Here is a 17,295-nt window from a genome sequence, read left to right as displayed (position 1 = left end):
GCATTCGTATTGCATTTTGCATAAAAAAACCTTCAAATATTGATTATTTTGCTTTTTGATGTCATATTTCTTCTGCCAGATGAGCGTTTTAGGCATCATAACCCTGGAAATAATATCTGATGAATATAATTGAAAAGCGCCTTAATCTCGGAACATCATAAGCCGAACCCGTCGTAACCCGGGGACTGCTTGTATAATAAATGCACCCGAAACAGTAAAAAAAAAAAAAAAAAAAAAAAAAAAAAAAAAAAACATGATAATGATAATGAAAATTTTTGACTTAACACTCACCTCATCAACATAATCCAATCCGCGCAAGAAGTCGTCATCAGTGGTCAGTGAGTTTTGTTTACATTTTGCCACATCCCATAATACTATGCTTCGTGCGTGCTGATATGCTCGAGAGAGCGCATCGTGCTGTGATTGGCTGAGACACCTACTCACTCATTGATGAAGCACTGTGATTGGCTGCCACTTTCCCTGGGAATCTCGACGCTGAGTGGTGGAGGGACACGATGCGAGATGACACCTTCTGGTTCTAAGCATTTATTCGCTGTGTGTTAAAAAAATTTCAAGGCTAAACATGCATTGACTTCTATGCCATTTTCGACCATATTGTAGGGCCAGAAAACGCCATATCCACATTGAGAAAAATTGCTATGCCTACGATATACCGTTTTCTGTGAAAATCTCAGTTTTGATGGTAGTGGCACTTAGCACCTTCTGGTTCTCACATCCTCATATTACATTTTTGAGTTTGCCCTTTTATTTGATAAGAATTAAACTTTCTGCTGTTACTTTGTTTTTTAAATTGAATGATAAATAAAAGAGGAGATGTACTTTAAACAACAATAAAAAAAATGCTATGTTTAAAAGAAAAATATTCATTAAAAAAAAAAAAGTTTTCATCCAATTCACCTGAAATTTTGTGTGCATCTTTGGTCAAACTAGAAGGTAACAACCTGTGGAAGTTTGATCACCGTCACTCAAATTAATCTCAGACCCTGCCAATACCCTTAATTCACAGTGGAGACTGTGCACTAAGTGCTCGCCTCCATCAGTGAGAACAACTTCATGCTTACAGTAGCTCTGAAAGATGCTGATTTTCAAATACACATACATCAGTCGTTCTTTGCTTTATTCTTAGGAAGACTGTATACCAGTTCAGGCACTGTGTTCGAGCTCTCAGCAAGGGACACAAGTGTTGAGGTATCTTGATAATGAGCTAGTCCTGGCTTGTTTCATGACCAGGACCAACTCTGAATATTGCCACACCCTCTGGATTATGGTAAATTTAAGATGTTCGATCTCGCCCCCAGCCAGAAGATACAGTACCTGGGCATACTGATGGATATGGTAGCAGCAAGAGTTTTCCCTCATACTCTTCTATCTGCAAGTTCAGGAGGGAACTACCAGCATGGCAATGGCAAGTCGTAATTGCTTACTTGTCGTCATTGGAAAAACTGGTGATTATATATCAGTTTAGTCAGTGTTATTTTATTTGTGTTTTCTGTATTGGTGAAATGCAGGCATTGCTCAAATTATGGAAAATTAGTGGCTCCTAAAAGGCCACAGGCCGTTTGGTATCCCGACTTTCAAGCCCTGCTCTCTGAGGCACCGAGATTGTTTTCTGCCTGGCAAAACCTTCTGTGTCAACCCCACATAGAGTAGTACTGTCAGGGAGTGCTGTCCCTGTGTCTTCACGGCTGGAGGTTATCCACCATCTCTTGCTAGTGAGAGGCTTTTCACGCCATGCAACAGAAATGTTTGCTGCAATATACCAGGGAAAATGGGCAATCTTCTGTGGTTGGTTTCGTAGACTGGGTGTCTCTCCGGTCAGAGCTACTCTTCAACGGGTCGCGGATTTCCTCATCTTCCTTCGCTGAGAGAAGCTTCTCTCCGTTTCAGCATTGAAGGACTATTGAGTTGCTCTCAGGTTTGGTCTATCAGCTGAAAGGGCTGGAGATCTCATTTTTGATGAGAAGGTTCAAAAGGCCTTGCCCACCCAGGGACCTCAGGCCCCATGCATGGGACGTGACTTGTTCTGAGGAGCCTGACTCATGTGCTGTATGCACCTTTACAAGAGTCGTCAGACAGCCATCTGACCCTCAAGACTGTGATCCTGCTTGCCCTGGCATTGGAGAAGACAGTAGGCGAATTTCATGGACTACAGTGGTCCCCCCGTATTCGCGGGGGATGCGTACCAGACAAAAAAAAAAAAACAAAAAAACCCCCCCCCCCCCCCCCCCCCCCCCCCCGAATAGTTAGAATCCGCGAATGTTTGGAACCCCTATAAAAACGCTAAAAACAGCCTATTTTGTTAGTTAAAACTTAAGAAAAACCACTAAAAATTTTCATACTTGGTTTTTTTAATAGTTTTATCACAAAAAAAAAGCATTTTATGATAAAATTGATAAAAAAAAAAAACCAGGAATTTGTGGATATTTCTCATAGAAATATACCACGAATGCGCGAATTTTCCGCGAATAATGCAGGGAAACGTTTCCCGAGAGAAATCCGCGAATGTGAGAGTCCGCGAATACGGGGGGTCCACTGTATTTTGATGTGAAACACTGGACCGGGATGGGGGGGGATACTGTTATGCTCAATTTTGTCCCGGACTTTGTAGCAAAGATTCAAAACCCATTTGCCCCTGAATTCATGTTTGATTCCTTTACGATCTCCTCCCTAGAGGACTTTATAGGTGATGATGCAGAAGAGATGCTACTCTGTCCTGTTGAAGTGCAGGGATACATCTGAAGGAGACTCGCCAACTCCAGCCTGAGTGTTGATGACTCTTTGTTAGCACTGGCTTGTCCAAGAACACGATTTCTCTCTGGCTTTTGAGACAGAGAAAATGTTGGTCCAGCAGGTTCTGAAGGTGCGGATGTGGTCTCAACAGACCACCTTCAATTCCTCTACCCTACCTTTGGGTGCTGCCCACAAGTCCATGGAACATTTTTTCCTTGGGACCTGGTGGCTGCTCAACAAGTTGTGTAGCTTAACGGTCCTTTTATCAGGACAAGGTTCCATCTTGCGTTAGATGTGAGAATGAATGTGGGAGTGACTGCTTCTCTTCTTCTTTGCCCTTTCATCCTTCTCTTCCTTTGGGCAGATGATGGATTTGGCCATAACTTGCTGGAACTGGTGACCTCCAATTATGAGTCTTACTTATATAAAGGACTGAAGGTTTGTATGTTGTGTATTTTTCCTAACTATACAAACCTGAGGTCCTTTACATCTCATACCCACTTCATTTGGGCCAAAACACAAATTGGAATGTTCATGTTCAGGTGGACGGGACTCCTGCCAACCGAACGGTAGGTAAACTACCTAACCACCTTGTTTAAAAGTCTAGCAGCAGTTTTCCAGCTTTCACCGAAAGTAATTCCTAATGTTAAAGACCTCTGGTTTGTATAGCTAGGAATAATACATTTTCTTTCAAGAATTGTCATATCAGTCACAAGAAAAGTTTATTAGTGTGCAATTTTGAAAATATTTAATTCTTTGTGGTTAAATTTTACTAATACTGTTTACAAATTTTTTTTTTCTCAGATAAACAATGTTTATTACATTACTGGTGGAACTCTGAAGACTGCAAATAAGCAATACTCAAATCTCAATAATGATTATGAGCTGACACTGAATAAGAATGACTGAGGTAAGTGTCCTTTCTGTGTGTAAATGAGTATTGTGTGCTTTAACTGAAACATTGTTGTATTTTTGTGTATGAAATTAATAATTTTAGTCTCATATTTCACACAGTAGAAAAGTAATTGCAAAGGTTCCTATCCCACCAAGTTGTCTATTAAAGTATTGTACATATTTTTCTGTTTTGGAATGGTTAGAGTGGTAGTTGATAGCTAAATGCATGAAACTGCAGTCTTGAAAGTAGTATGCAGTGCCACCCTTGTATTTTTTTGTGTATATATAGGTTTGGGAAGGAAATTGAGAAAAAACTTAAGAGATGAACTAGGAGGTTTTAGAAGAGACAAGAGTTTTACAGATCTATGACTAGTAAGAAATTGAAAAATCCCTCTTGATGCCCTTGTTAATTACATGAAAGTATTTGAGTGTCCACAGACCAAAATATTGAATAAAGTACATTCATGGTAATGTTGCTGGGGCTGTTGTCAAGGAATTTACAGTAAGTAGCATGAGTACTACATAAAGATATTATTTCACTTGCTGTTTGTCCTTCTCCAATAATTCTCAATGAAAAATATTGGTCAAAATTGGAAAAGTTGTAAATTGGCATAATGATAGGTATACTTATTATATTTGGAGTATGCTGGTGATGCTGTTTCAATAAAGTAAGAGTGCCAAATTTGCAGAGCTTATGTAGTATACCTATGAGAGCTGGGGCTCAAAATGAATCTACAAAATGCAAATTATGAGGGCAGGGTATTCACTGAGGGATACCATGAGAGAAATTACACAAGTTACATTTGTAAATGAGATATTGATGAAAGGGAGATGGTGTTGTGTTGGGCATACCCTTTGCACACACCCCTGAAGAGAATAGTGCTTGATAATGTCAGTTGGATGATTGGTAGAATTTCACAGAGGCCCCTTGTATCACAGTGTGTTAGAGATGATGGTGATTGTATGTAGAGATATTTTCAATCCATATTTAATTTTCTCCAAATAGCCCATAGAAAAAGTTTTAAGATTTGAAATATTTTTCCATTACATTAGTAAATGTAATAAACAACTTGCCTAATGTTAATAAATTCTAAGACACTTGAATTGAGTAAAAAAAAACAAATAAACCCTTGAAAAAATGACCTAGACACCTCCTGCAGGTTTACGATCTAATATGTAATTCTGAAAACTTGAACAATTTTTGGAGAAAAGTAACCATTTGGCAAAAGTCAAGTATATCTTAGTTTTACCAGACCACTGACTGATTAATAGTTCTCCTATGGCTGGTCCAAAGAATTAGATTTTTTTAGGTGACTACAAATCAATTGGTTTCTTAGCAACAGGACCCACAGCTTATTGTGGAATCCAAACCCCATTATATAGAGAAATGAATTTATAATCACCAGAAATAAATTTCTCTAATTCCCTGCTGGTGGCTGCGGGAAGTAAACCCGGGCCACCAGATTGTTAGTCTAGTATGGAACCCATTCGTCCAGTGAGGAACTATGCAAAAAGTCAAACAGCACAACCATATTATGTGTAATAAAGCTGATTTATAAAAAAGTTATTTTGCTTACTGTATCCAATTATAGTAATGTTGCATGTATTATATCATTACAGGCTACTCTAAGAGCAAGACCCTGTGCTGGCAATAGGCCAGCTAAATCTAAAACAGCAACAACATGTATTATACATATCATACAGTGGAACCTCAGTTTTCATACTTAATTCGCTCTGGAACCTTCCACGAAAACCGAAACAATAATTCCCATAAGGAATAATGTCAATAGAATTAATGCATTCCCGACCCCCAAAATATTAAAAAAAAATATACATTTTACAAGGAATGAACACTTTTAGACACAGAAAAGAATGAGAAATTAATATAAATGAATAATGAAGTGAATAATGAACATTTAACATCACTCTTACCTTTATGGAAGACTTGTTAGTGTATGGAAGATGGAGAGGGAGGAGGAGAGGTTACTCTTTGGAAGGGGAAACCCCTTTCAGAAGGACTTCAGGTATCATGAACGCTTCTGGGGTTACTTTTCTGCGTCTTTTAGTGGCACGGTCTGATGTTACTTCCTTACTTTGGTTTTTACTGGCACTAGGACCAGCCTGAGAGTCACTGGACCCCTGCCGAATATAAAAAAAAAACTCCAGAGACATATATTTCTGATCTCTTTGAAATTTGCCTGAAATGGTTTAAAGCATTGTCATTAAACATGTTAGCGACACATTACAACGTTGATGTTTCTCAAAATTTTGGGAGCGCATCAATGGGCGTGATTGGTATGGTCTTGACCTGCCACCTCAATAGCCACGAGTTTGATTCTCGGGTATTCCATTTAGGTGTTAGAGATGTGTATTTTTGGTGATTCAGAGGTCTGGGAAAACTAAGCCCTATTAATAATAATAATCTGGTGATAGAAGTTCACGCTCGATGTAGTTCAGAAGTCACGTAGAGCCTGTTGCTGAATAAGCATGCAACATAAAAATACCATACAAACAAAACAAGATGAGATTGGATCTCCAACTTGGACTATACTGTTAATGGTTTTGGGATGGAACTGATTTAATTTTTGTAAGGGATAAATAACTTCCGGTTAAGCCATTGCTTATAATGAGACTTCTGTCTCCCAACCTTGTTTATTTCTCAGAGCTCATAGACGGCACACAGAATGAAGGTGGTGGTGCGATGCACTTGGGTGTTCCCCCAACCTATATGCCTTAAGGTGCGTTCACACGGTCGAACAATGTCCGACGGACAAACATTATTACCAATTAACAATTGTCTGCCGGTCTTTGCCTTGTGAGCAGAGTAAAAACAGTGGTATACAACCTCATCTGGTACCACTGTTTGTTGCCAGATCTACTTCCATCGTTTCAACGCTTATGACGTCATCCTGCTTCGCCTATGGTATGGTAACAATGTTTGTCCGTCGGACATTGTTCGACCGTGTGAGCGCACCTTTACTGGGCTGACTACTGTCCCCTCTCTGTAAACAGGGACTTGAGAATCTCTTGACTATTCATGATATCTGTATAGGCTAATAATAAGTAATGGTATTGTATGAAAGATTTAATTTTGTTTGCATAAAACTACAAGAATTTGTGACTATTTATTATCTGTTAAGGCTAATAATAAGTAATCGCATTGTATGAAAGATTTAATCTTGTTTGCATAAAATTACATATTCATAATTTCAGGTGGCTCCATGTCATGAGAATACTGCTATTCCATCTATGCAATACTCATTTGTGCCCTTGGATCAGTTAGAAAAAGTTACAAAGGACTCTGTTGTTGGTGAGTAATTTGTTATAAGTTGATTTTCCCATGCCATTGTGCATCAAAAGTACCATATATATCCGTGTATAAGCGACCTTCAGATAAGACAAGGTAAAAAATTATGGCAAATTTTCATGAATTTATCTTATATATGTAGTATAAGAAGACTGCTATTGGTTACCGTATATACTCGCATATCATGCGACTTTTGCCGAGCTAATTTTGACATTAATTGTAAGAGAGTTGTATCATACACAAGAAAATAAAATTAGCATATGTGATATTCACATACAGTATTAGCATCTTGACCCTCTTACGCCGAAGCGGTTAAAAAAAAAATTGTCTCCCGTGTGCCGGAGGTGTTTCAGAGTGAGCGCGGAAGCGGAAAAAATATGTTTTTCAAAAAATCACAGCACGCTTAGTTTTCAAGATTAAGAGGTCATTTTTGGCTCCTTTTTTTGTCATTGGCTGAAGTTTAGTATGCAACCATCAGAAATGAAAAAAATTATCATTATCATATATAAATAATGCGATATATGATAGCGCAAAAACAAAATTTCATATATAATTGTATTCAAATCGCGCTGTGCGCAAAACGGTTAAAGGTAACAAGGTATTTATTTTTTTTCGTTGTAATGTACACTAAATTGCAATCATTTTGGTATATAACACATTGTAAAACGATAAAAGCAACACAGAGAAAATATTATCACAAAATAATGCATGAATTCGTAACGCGCGGACGTAAACAAATATTTTTTTTCAAAAATTCACCATAAATCTAAATATTGTCCTAGAGACTTCCAATTTCTTTCAAAATGAAGACAAATGATTGAATATTACTATACTGTAAGAGTATTAGCTTACAATTGCAGTTTTCGACCATATCTGACGAGTTTAAAGTTGACCGAATGTTGAATATATATATTTTTTATATACAATTATTTTGGAAAAAAGAAAAGCTACAACCTTCAAATATTTTTTCGTTTTTTTTGTTTTTTTCCACATGAAATTGCGCACATTTTCATATATAAAACTCTATGAAATGCCTAATATGAAACGGAGCAAATATTCCGAGAATGGGACGTACGCATTTCGGAGATTTGTGGCGAAGAATCTGCGCACGGAGGGAAGGAAAGATTTTTTTTTAAATTCACTATAAATCTAAATATTTTGCTAGAGACTTCGAATTTGTTTCAAGATGAAGATAAATGACTGAATATACTAGAACTGTAAGAGTTTTAGCTTACAATTGCGTTTTTCGACCATTTCGGTAGAGTCAAAGTTGACCGAACGTGGTTTTTTTTCTATTTATCGTGATTTATATGCAAATATTTCAAAAATGAGAAAAGCTACAACCTTCAATTATTTTTTTTTTGTATTCTACATGAAATTGCGCACATTTTCATATATAAAACTTTATGTAACGGCTAATTTAAAATGGTGCAAACCATTACCACAAATCCGCACGTATGATTTTTTCGGGAGTTACTGCGCGGACGTAAAGAAAATGTTATTTTTTTTCATAAATTCAGCATAAATTGAAATAGGCAATTATCGTTATTTATATGAAATATCTCAAAACTGATAAAAGCTACAACCATGGGTTGTTTTAGTTGTATTGTGCATGAAATTGCGCACATTTCCATATATAAAACTTTATATAACGGCTAATTTTAAAATTCTGCAAACATTACCACAATCGCAAGTATGATTTTTTTCAGAAGAGTTGCCGTGCGGATGTAAGGAAAAAGTTTTTCCATAAATTCACCATAAATCGAAATATTGTGCTAGAAACTTCCAATTAGTTGCAAAATTAGGGTAAATGATTGAATATTACTAAAATATAAGAGTTTTAGCTTACAATTGCGTTTTTCGACCATTTCGGTAGAGTCAAAGTTGACCGAAGGTTGAAATTTTGGCAATTATCGTTATTATATGAAAATATCTCAAAACTGATAAAAGCTACAATCATGAGTATTTTATTGTTGTATTCTACATAAAAATGCGCACATTTTCATATATAATACTTCATGTAACGGCTAATTTACAATGGTACAAAAATTATGTCAAAGTGACGAAATAATTTTTGAGATGTGTCACAAATACTTTTTAGTGCGGCAAGAAAGAAATTCGCGCTTGCGCGCCTCCGTAACGATTGTAAACAAAACAACACCTTGATCCGTGAACTCCCAGCATCCTCCAAGGCGCGTGATTCAAAAGTTTTAGGCTGGTAGGCCTATAAGTATTTTTCCGCGAATTTTAAAAAAAAACTTTTGTAAGTCGACGTAAAATACGTCCAGTCGGCACACGGGAGACAAAAAATGTCGACGTAAAATACGTCCAGTCGGCATAAGAGGGTTAATATAAAATGCAAAGATAACAAATATGCCCCTTTTCCATGGATCTTAAAAAAAAAAGATGCTTTACTTAACTGTATGTATCCAATAATACTGTTATGTAGTTTTAGATTACTATTTGTATTATAAATAAATTACAAACAAAGCAATCGATGATTTGGGTTGAAAAAATTAGCTGAGGGCTTAGGTAAGTTTATTTATATGTAATTAACTCAATTCAGAGCAATTTTCTTGCTTATAGTTAGCATAAATAAATATCTAGAAACTTTATTTATGTGGGAGGCAGTTATTTTTTGTTACGTCAAGTGTTTGTAGGTCAAAATATGACTTAAATACTACATCTATTTGTGAACTAAATTTATTTTTTGTTAATACAGTGGTCCCCCGTATTCGCGGGGGATGCGTACCAGACCCCCCCGCGAATAGTTAGAATCCCCGAATGCTCATAAACTATCCTGAACATGCAAACACCAAAGTATCCCTTAAAGACCATCCTTCATCAAATATACATAAAATATCCTATTATGGTTCATATTAATCTTTGAAATATTATTAATACTATTTTAAAGTAAATCTTACATTTTATGTTTATACATAAATACGTACTATGTACGTACTGAATGACTTAGTTACGTATGTGAAAATAATTCAGTCCCCCCATTAGTATTCAGTCATGCACGTTTTCTTTCATACTGTTACTATTTGAGACATCCATTTTCTTTTTACAAGGGAACAATGGAATGTGAAATCACAAATACCAAATGTCTACTTAAAGTATTATCCTACATCAAATATACCATTGAATTGGTATTATTAATATCATTTTAAAGTAATCTTAAACATTTTACCATTAGAAATATATAAACAGCCAATAGCAGAGAGAGAGAGAGAGAGAGAATGTTATTGTTACTGTTTAATCTCATTAAACGTAATATTATTGTAAAAACTAGTACTGTATATTATTATTTTTACCATAAAATGTAGTAATGTCCTTAAAGATATACTTATACATACACTTCCAGCCCAAACAGAGGGCGAGAGTTACCACTAGCGCATGCTAGTATCTCGTGTGGAGAGAGAGAGAGAGAGGGTTGTCCTTATTTAAAAGAGTGAAATGGATAGATTATTGTACTTCTTTAAAATGCTATCACATGTGAATTTTGAGATTAGTTATATTATTATTATTATTATGCGAAAATATTAATAAACATACACATGTACCATAGAAATTATCTCATATATATCAGCAAAAGAGAAAGAGAATCTCAATGATTCGTAGATGGCAACACTCGATTTGACAGTTGGAACCCAGCCAACCAAGCTGGCTAAGTGTTCAAAAAACAAGACACGGGGTTACATAATTCTTTTTATTTATAAACTAAAATCTTGCTAATTCACTTTAGTATTTTCTTTAATGAATTTATATTATTGCTGTTTACATTAATATTGATATTTGAAAATTAGTAAATCATCATCCAAAAAACATACATCGCTTTAAGAGAGAGAGAGAGAGATTATCGTAGTATTTGTAAAATACTTTCACATAGGATTTTTGTAATTACAGTTATTATTATTGTTATTATTTATTATTATTTGAAAATATTAATAAACATATTACGCATATTATGTACCATAAAAATCTCTCATCTCAGTAAGAGAGAGAGAGAGAGAGAGAGAGAGAGAGATGACGAGAGAGAGAGAGAGGGTGATAATTTCATACCCACTTGATGGCAGCAACAAATCAGCTCCTTCCCCCTCCGGTCACTTAACTTATACGTATATCTGAGTTTTAATACCTCGAGTTAGAGAAAGAATCTGACTGGGATTTCCTTCATTCTTCCATAATTTTTTAAATTTATAAGCTAAAATCTTACTAATTCACTATGGTATTTTCTTTAATGAATTTATATTATTGCTGTATAAATTAATATTAATATTTGAAAATAGTAAATCATTTATTTATATACAAAAAAAACATATATCTTTGTAGTAGAGAGAGAGAGAATTATTATTTTTATTATGTGATATTTAAACTGATTAAACTTACTAATACAGTATTAATCAAAATTAATATTTGAAAATTAGTAAATCATTTTTGTATCATAAAATGTATTTAGTCATGAAATAAAACATCAAAATACACTAATTAGTGATTATTTTCGTTCGGAAAATTCCGCAAATCGGGCAAGTCCGTCCACGAATAATTTTCTAGATAGGTTCCAAAGAAAAATCCGCGAATGTGTGAGTCCGCGAATCCGGAGACTGCGAATATGGGGGGAACACTGTAGATGGCATTTGAGGGCATGTGTTTTGTGTAAAAGTCAACAGATTCCGTTCGCTATTTTCACTTTATTTCATTATAATACTGCTTTATGTTTATGTGTTCTTTCATGCCCAGTATTTTTTATTAGAATACTTTTTTCTCCATTATACCCCTGCCGATCTTTTCTCCATAGCAAATAAGGGGCATTACAGGTAATACAGTACTGTAATGTTAAAATATCAGTTCTTATTCTACTTTAACATCATCTATCGCGAGAGTATATATAATGTTCTAAGAGGTCCACAATAATAATAAATGTTGCGAGTTCGTGTATAATTTAAAAACCCTTTTATGTATTCGGTTTTTAAATTACGTATGCACGAACACAGCATTAATTATTATCGTGGACCTCTTAGAACAATATGGTAATTATTTACTACCGTACGATGGTTAAAATGCAAGCAAAACGTCTGTGTTTTGTTCGGTTGTTTAGAGTTTTACACGCTCACACAATGAGTACAGGCAGTCCCCGGGTTACGACTGGGGTTCCGTTCTTGAGGCGCGTCGTAAGCCGAAAATCGTCGTATGCCGGAACGACACTTGGAAATATGCCTTAAACTAATAACAAGTTAAAGAGACCTTACCTGTGTGACATGCAAGTATTGCATGATGTGTAGTGTGGTTATTTCAATGCCAAAGGATGGTTCTTGAAGGTATATATTCTTTATTATACTCTTGTGACACTATAAAGCACAATCTTGAAGTATTACCAAGTCCTTAGTTGACTTTAATATACGTACACTAATACACTTAATCCTTAGGTTAGATTATACACTATACACTATTACACTGTAATCCTTTGGAAGTACATCCTGGAGTACACTAAAATCCCAGTCTGGTAGCTCTGGAAGGTAAAAGTATAACACAATTAGTACAAAATACTACACAAAGTCCTGAATGCAATATGTAAATTATAGATATCAAGAGTAAAAAGAGTTAAGTATGTAATTAATTCCTTACTTTTAGTTTATAATTCCTTACTTTGAGTTATATCAAGAGTAAAAAAGTTAATGTATGTGAATTAATTCCTTACTTTTAGTTTAAATTTGTCGTGCTATGTAACCCTGGATGCACAAAGTCTTGTGTGGCCCCATAGCCTACATCATTCAGGGGGTTCTGGAATGTACAAAAAATAATTATGTCAGTAAGTACTCTATGCATAGTAAGTTACATACAGTAATATGCACCATACAGTGGTTTCCATATATCATAACATGTATAAAACTTAGTTAATGTATGTTAATTAATTCCTTACTTTTAGTTTAAATTTGTCGTTCTATGTAACCCTGGATGCACAAAGTCTTATGTGGCCCCATAGCCTACATCATTCAGGGGACTCTGGAATGTACAAAAAATAATTTTGTCAGTAAGTCCTCTATGCAGAGTAAGTTACATACAGTAATATGCACCATACAGTGGTTTAATATCACATATAACAGTAGTATAAAAAACTAATTTAGAAATTCCTTACATAACTTACCAACTTTTAGTGAGTCTCGAAGCTGTTACCTAGGTTGTGGGAGATGGAGGTGGAGGTGTAGAGCATTCATGATAAGGATGCATTCCAAACCTAACTTCAGTGTGCTTTATCACAGATAACAGGCTAGGATGATGGGCAGTCTGGAATGAAGAATTAATATTAAAGGACAGTATGTAACCACTTAGTTGTTCAAAATTTATTGTATGTATGCAAACATTAAACACAACTGAGAATTCCTTACCTTCAGCAAAATGAAGACATGTAGGCTATGTAGAGGTCTGGTTTATGTAAGTCACAGGTGCATGCCAGTCTGGAATGATAATGTAATACATATGATTATAGTATGTATGTTACATACATAACATGGTTATTACATATGTAATAATAAAACATTAATAAAAAAAAATGTCCTTACCAAATTCTAGTGGTTGGCTTGCTTGACTGGATGGGCATATGGTAGATGAGTGGTGGCTGGGCTATGGAGTTGGGATGGGCAAGGGTTTGGGGGAGTCTGGAATGATAAAAAAATATATAAAATGATAGAGTTACTACTGTAACTATGCACATGTTATTACTGTTTGACATATGTAGTGTGCAATACGTATGAACAATATAAGAAATGAAGAATTCTTTTACCTGAAGGAATGGGAGAGGTGATACTACTCGTATCAACTGATTTGGGCTCTGGAGAGGTGATACTACTCGTATCAACTGATGAGGGAACATCTAGATCTGGAAAGAATGATAGGGTACATAAATATAAGGTGATGTAACTGTAGCATATGTACACTTTTAATAAAATTTCTATTGCAATTTATAAAACATTTTATACAAATTTGTTAAGGATTCCTTACCTGATGAGGTAGGGCGAGGCATCAAAACCATGAAAGGCTCAGGGTCATCTGGGTCGCTGTCACTATCAAAGGGGTCTGAAATAAAAAAAAGAAAAAAAAAATAATGAGGTTATGCAACATCAAACACATCAAACCACTATGTAAGTTAGTGTAACGTATGTATGTGGGGTGTAAACAATTTCCAACATGAAAATGAGAAAAATGAAATTGCTTACCTGATTGTACACGTACAGGTGGACGGGCTGCTACAGAGGGTCCAGGTTAGGGGATCTGGAACTGTCACAGGTAGTACAGGGAGATCTGGAACTCACAGGTAGTAGAGGGGATCTGGAACTGTCACCACTTCTGCAATAAGATTACAAATGATGAAAATTAATGAAGTTACAATTTACCCTTACATTTAGTTGTTACATTAAAAAATTAAAACACATTTTATATGTACACTAGTAAACACAAATATAGTAACAGTTCAGAATTCCTTACCAGGACTAGGAGTGGGAGGTGGTGGTACTGGAGACTTGTGAAAGAAAGTGTCAAGCCTGGACTGCACACTTCTCTTCGTCTGCTTCTCCTTCAGGGTCTCCTTGTAGAAAGTTGCTAAGTCTAACATTCCACGTTTTATTTTGTCAAACCTGGCAACGTTGGGTTCTTCTGCCTCAAAGAAGCAAGGCTCTCTCCAGATTAGTAAAAACCCCCAAAATGACAAGCCTTTCACAGTTAATGACCTGGCTTTTGGCTCTGGTGCCGCCTCCTCTTCCTCAATCATTTGCTGTTCAAGTTCAAGTAAGTCCTCTGCAGACAATTCCTCTCCATGGGATGCCAGCAGCTCTGTTACATCATCAGGTTCAAGATCTAGTTTCAGCCTCTTGCTTAGCCCTATGATCTTCCTCGTCACAGTCTCGACGTCTTCTGCCTTGGTCAAAGCCTTCAAAACTGTGCTGCACAAACTGTGGACACAGTTTCTTCCAGGCCCCATTTAAAGTGGTCGTCTTCACCTCGTCCCAAGCACTTGCAATATTTTTCACTGCATCAGCAATGTTGTAGCCCTTCCAGAATTGCTTCAGTGTCAACTCCTTGTTAGCTTCTATGGCCCTCAAAGCAAAACGTATGGTCCTTCTAAGGTAGTAAGCCTTGAAATTAGCTATTACTCCTGGTCCATTGGCTGTATCAGCGATGTGGTATTGGGTGGGAGGTACACAAACCCCTTCACATTAGGGTGGACATGTCCGCTCAAAATTTGCAGGGTGACCATGTGGGCATTGTCCAGGACTAAGAGGGCCTTAAAAGGCAGACCCTTCGAAGTCAAATACCGTTCCACTGCTGGCACGAAATGGTCATCAAACCAATCTTCGAAGACCATCAAGGTAACCCAAGCCTTCTTATTTGATTTCCAAATCACATGGAGTTGACTCTTGAAAATGCCCTGAAAGCCTGGGATTCTCGGCCAAATACACCAGCAAGGGCTTCAGTTTCAAATCGCCACTTGCATTGGCCCCAAAGAGCAAAGTCAGTTGCTCCTTTCCAGCGTTATGGCCCAGGTGCTGACTTCTCCTCCTTGGAAAGATACGTTCGATTTGGCATTCTTTTCCAAAATAATCCAGTCTCATCCACATTAAAGACTTGGGTCAGCCGTGTAGCCACCATCCTTAATTATCTCTGCCAAACCACCAGGAAAACTACCTGCTGCTTCGCTATCAGCATTAGCAGCTTCACCTTGCAGCTTCACATTATGCAAATTTGCACGAGCCTTAAAACGGTTAAACCAACCTCTACTCGCGGAAAATTCTCCACCAGCACTGCCTTTGCCAACTTTTTCACTACTGCCTCATGCAGCGCTCTAGCCTTCTCCTGGATCACACTTAAGCTCACCGGAACACGTCGCTGGTTCTGGTCCTCCAGCCAGATCATGAGCAATTTCTCCATTTCAACAATGCTCTGGCTACGTTGCTTCTCGTTTATCACCGTTGACTTCATCGGTGCAGCATCCTTAACGTGCTTCAGAATACGTTCCTTGTCCTTCACAATGGTTACCACCGTGGTCCTGCTCAAGCCTAAAGAACGGCCTATTTCGGTGTTAGTTATCTTTTCCCTTCTCCGAACGTTTCACCACAGTCATATTTTACCTCCCATCGTGATGACCTTCCTCTTCTTGGATGAACTATCATCGGAGGAAGTACTTTGGCGTTTAGGAGCCATTGTAAATTTGCGAAAATGGCAAGGAAAATCAGCACCGTCTTAGCACACAACCGACTGAACTTCAGGCAGGCACGCGATTGAAGTGGCGTCCTTTGGTATTGTTACGCTTAGCGTCCTCGACCGTCCGGTCGTTGTTCGGTCAATTTACCATACAGTTTAATAGCGTTAATTAATTTATGCGCCTCCGCTCAAAAACTAGTTCTGCGTATGAGGTATCGTTAAAAAGCATAACAAAAACGTCGTAACCTTGGAATTTGCGTTGAATCTAACCAGAAACTTTATTTTTTTTAATTATGTACTGGAAACAAGCAATGATTTTTTCATTATTTGCGCTTTTGAACTGTTTTAAACTGCGCATCCCAAGCTAGTGTATTCATTCGCACCCGCAAACTAGTTCCGCATATGCGGCGTCACTAAAAGAATTAAAAAAAATACGAAAAAAAAAAAAAAAAAAAAAAAAAAAACAAAAAAAAAAAAAAAAAAAAAAAAAAAAAAAAAGTGTCGAAAATCATCATAAACCTCAAATTTTTGTTGTAATGTAACAAAAACATATTTTTATTATATACTGTGCTAAAACTATAAAGGATTTTTATCATAGCATGCGCTTTTTAAAAGCGTCGTTAACTCGGAGCGTCGGAAGCGTCAGCGTCGTAACCCAGGACGGATTTTCATTGAATATTTAAGAAAAAGCGTCGTAACCTCGGAACGTCGGAAGCCGGAACTGTCGGAAGCCGGGGACTGCCTGTATAGTGTTACTAACGATACTTTATCAATCTTATTTTACTTTTTTAACTTATTTAACTAGAAGATGGGATAAAGAGATGAAAGCAAGAGGTTAGTGTAATGTACGATAATTATTGTACATACTATAACTCAAATTGTTCTAAAAAGTTGTATGTAATCTATAAAATTGTATTATTTCACCAAAATGATAAGGAATTTTTAATGAACAATTAACCTTCCTTGTTATCCTATGCTATTATTACCGTAATTACAATATCATTAGATTCTGAAACATAAGCTGAAAATTCATAATATGAAGCACATGGCCTAATACCAGGAATGCAGTTATACAACATTTTATTTACAAAAAAATATGCAATTGTATTTATAAAGTAATTAATGCAAGGTAACATCTTAAAAGT

The 17,295-nt window shown here is 36.4% G+C and overlaps 1 protein-coding gene and 1 long non-coding RNA gene across 2 annotated transcripts in view; both read left to right on the top strand.

The window, feature by feature from the left end:
* LOC135196913 (uncharacterized) overlaps positions 1-3,653 on the top strand; it is a 47,718-nt gene extending 44,065 nt beyond the window's left edge. Inside the window, exon 3 of the long non-coding RNA XR_010310512.1 lies at positions 3,556-3,653. This is a non-coding gene — a long non-coding RNA (uncharacterized LOC135196913). The remainder of the gene's footprint in view (positions 1-3,555) is intronic.
* The window catches only part of LOC135196528 (replication protein A 70 kDa DNA-binding subunit-like), a 251,981-nt gene that overhangs the window by 59,682 nt on the left and 175,004 nt on the right, over positions 1-17,295 (top strand).

This window comes from Macrobrachium nipponense, chromosome 18 (genome assembly GCF_015104395.2).
Source record: "Macrobrachium nipponense isolate FS-2020 chromosome 18, ASM1510439v2, whole genome shotgun sequence".
NCBI lineage: Eukaryota > Metazoa > Arthropoda > Malacostraca > Decapoda > Palaemonidae > Macrobrachium > Macrobrachium nipponense.
This window is presented reverse-complemented; position numbering and strand designations above follow the sequence as displayed.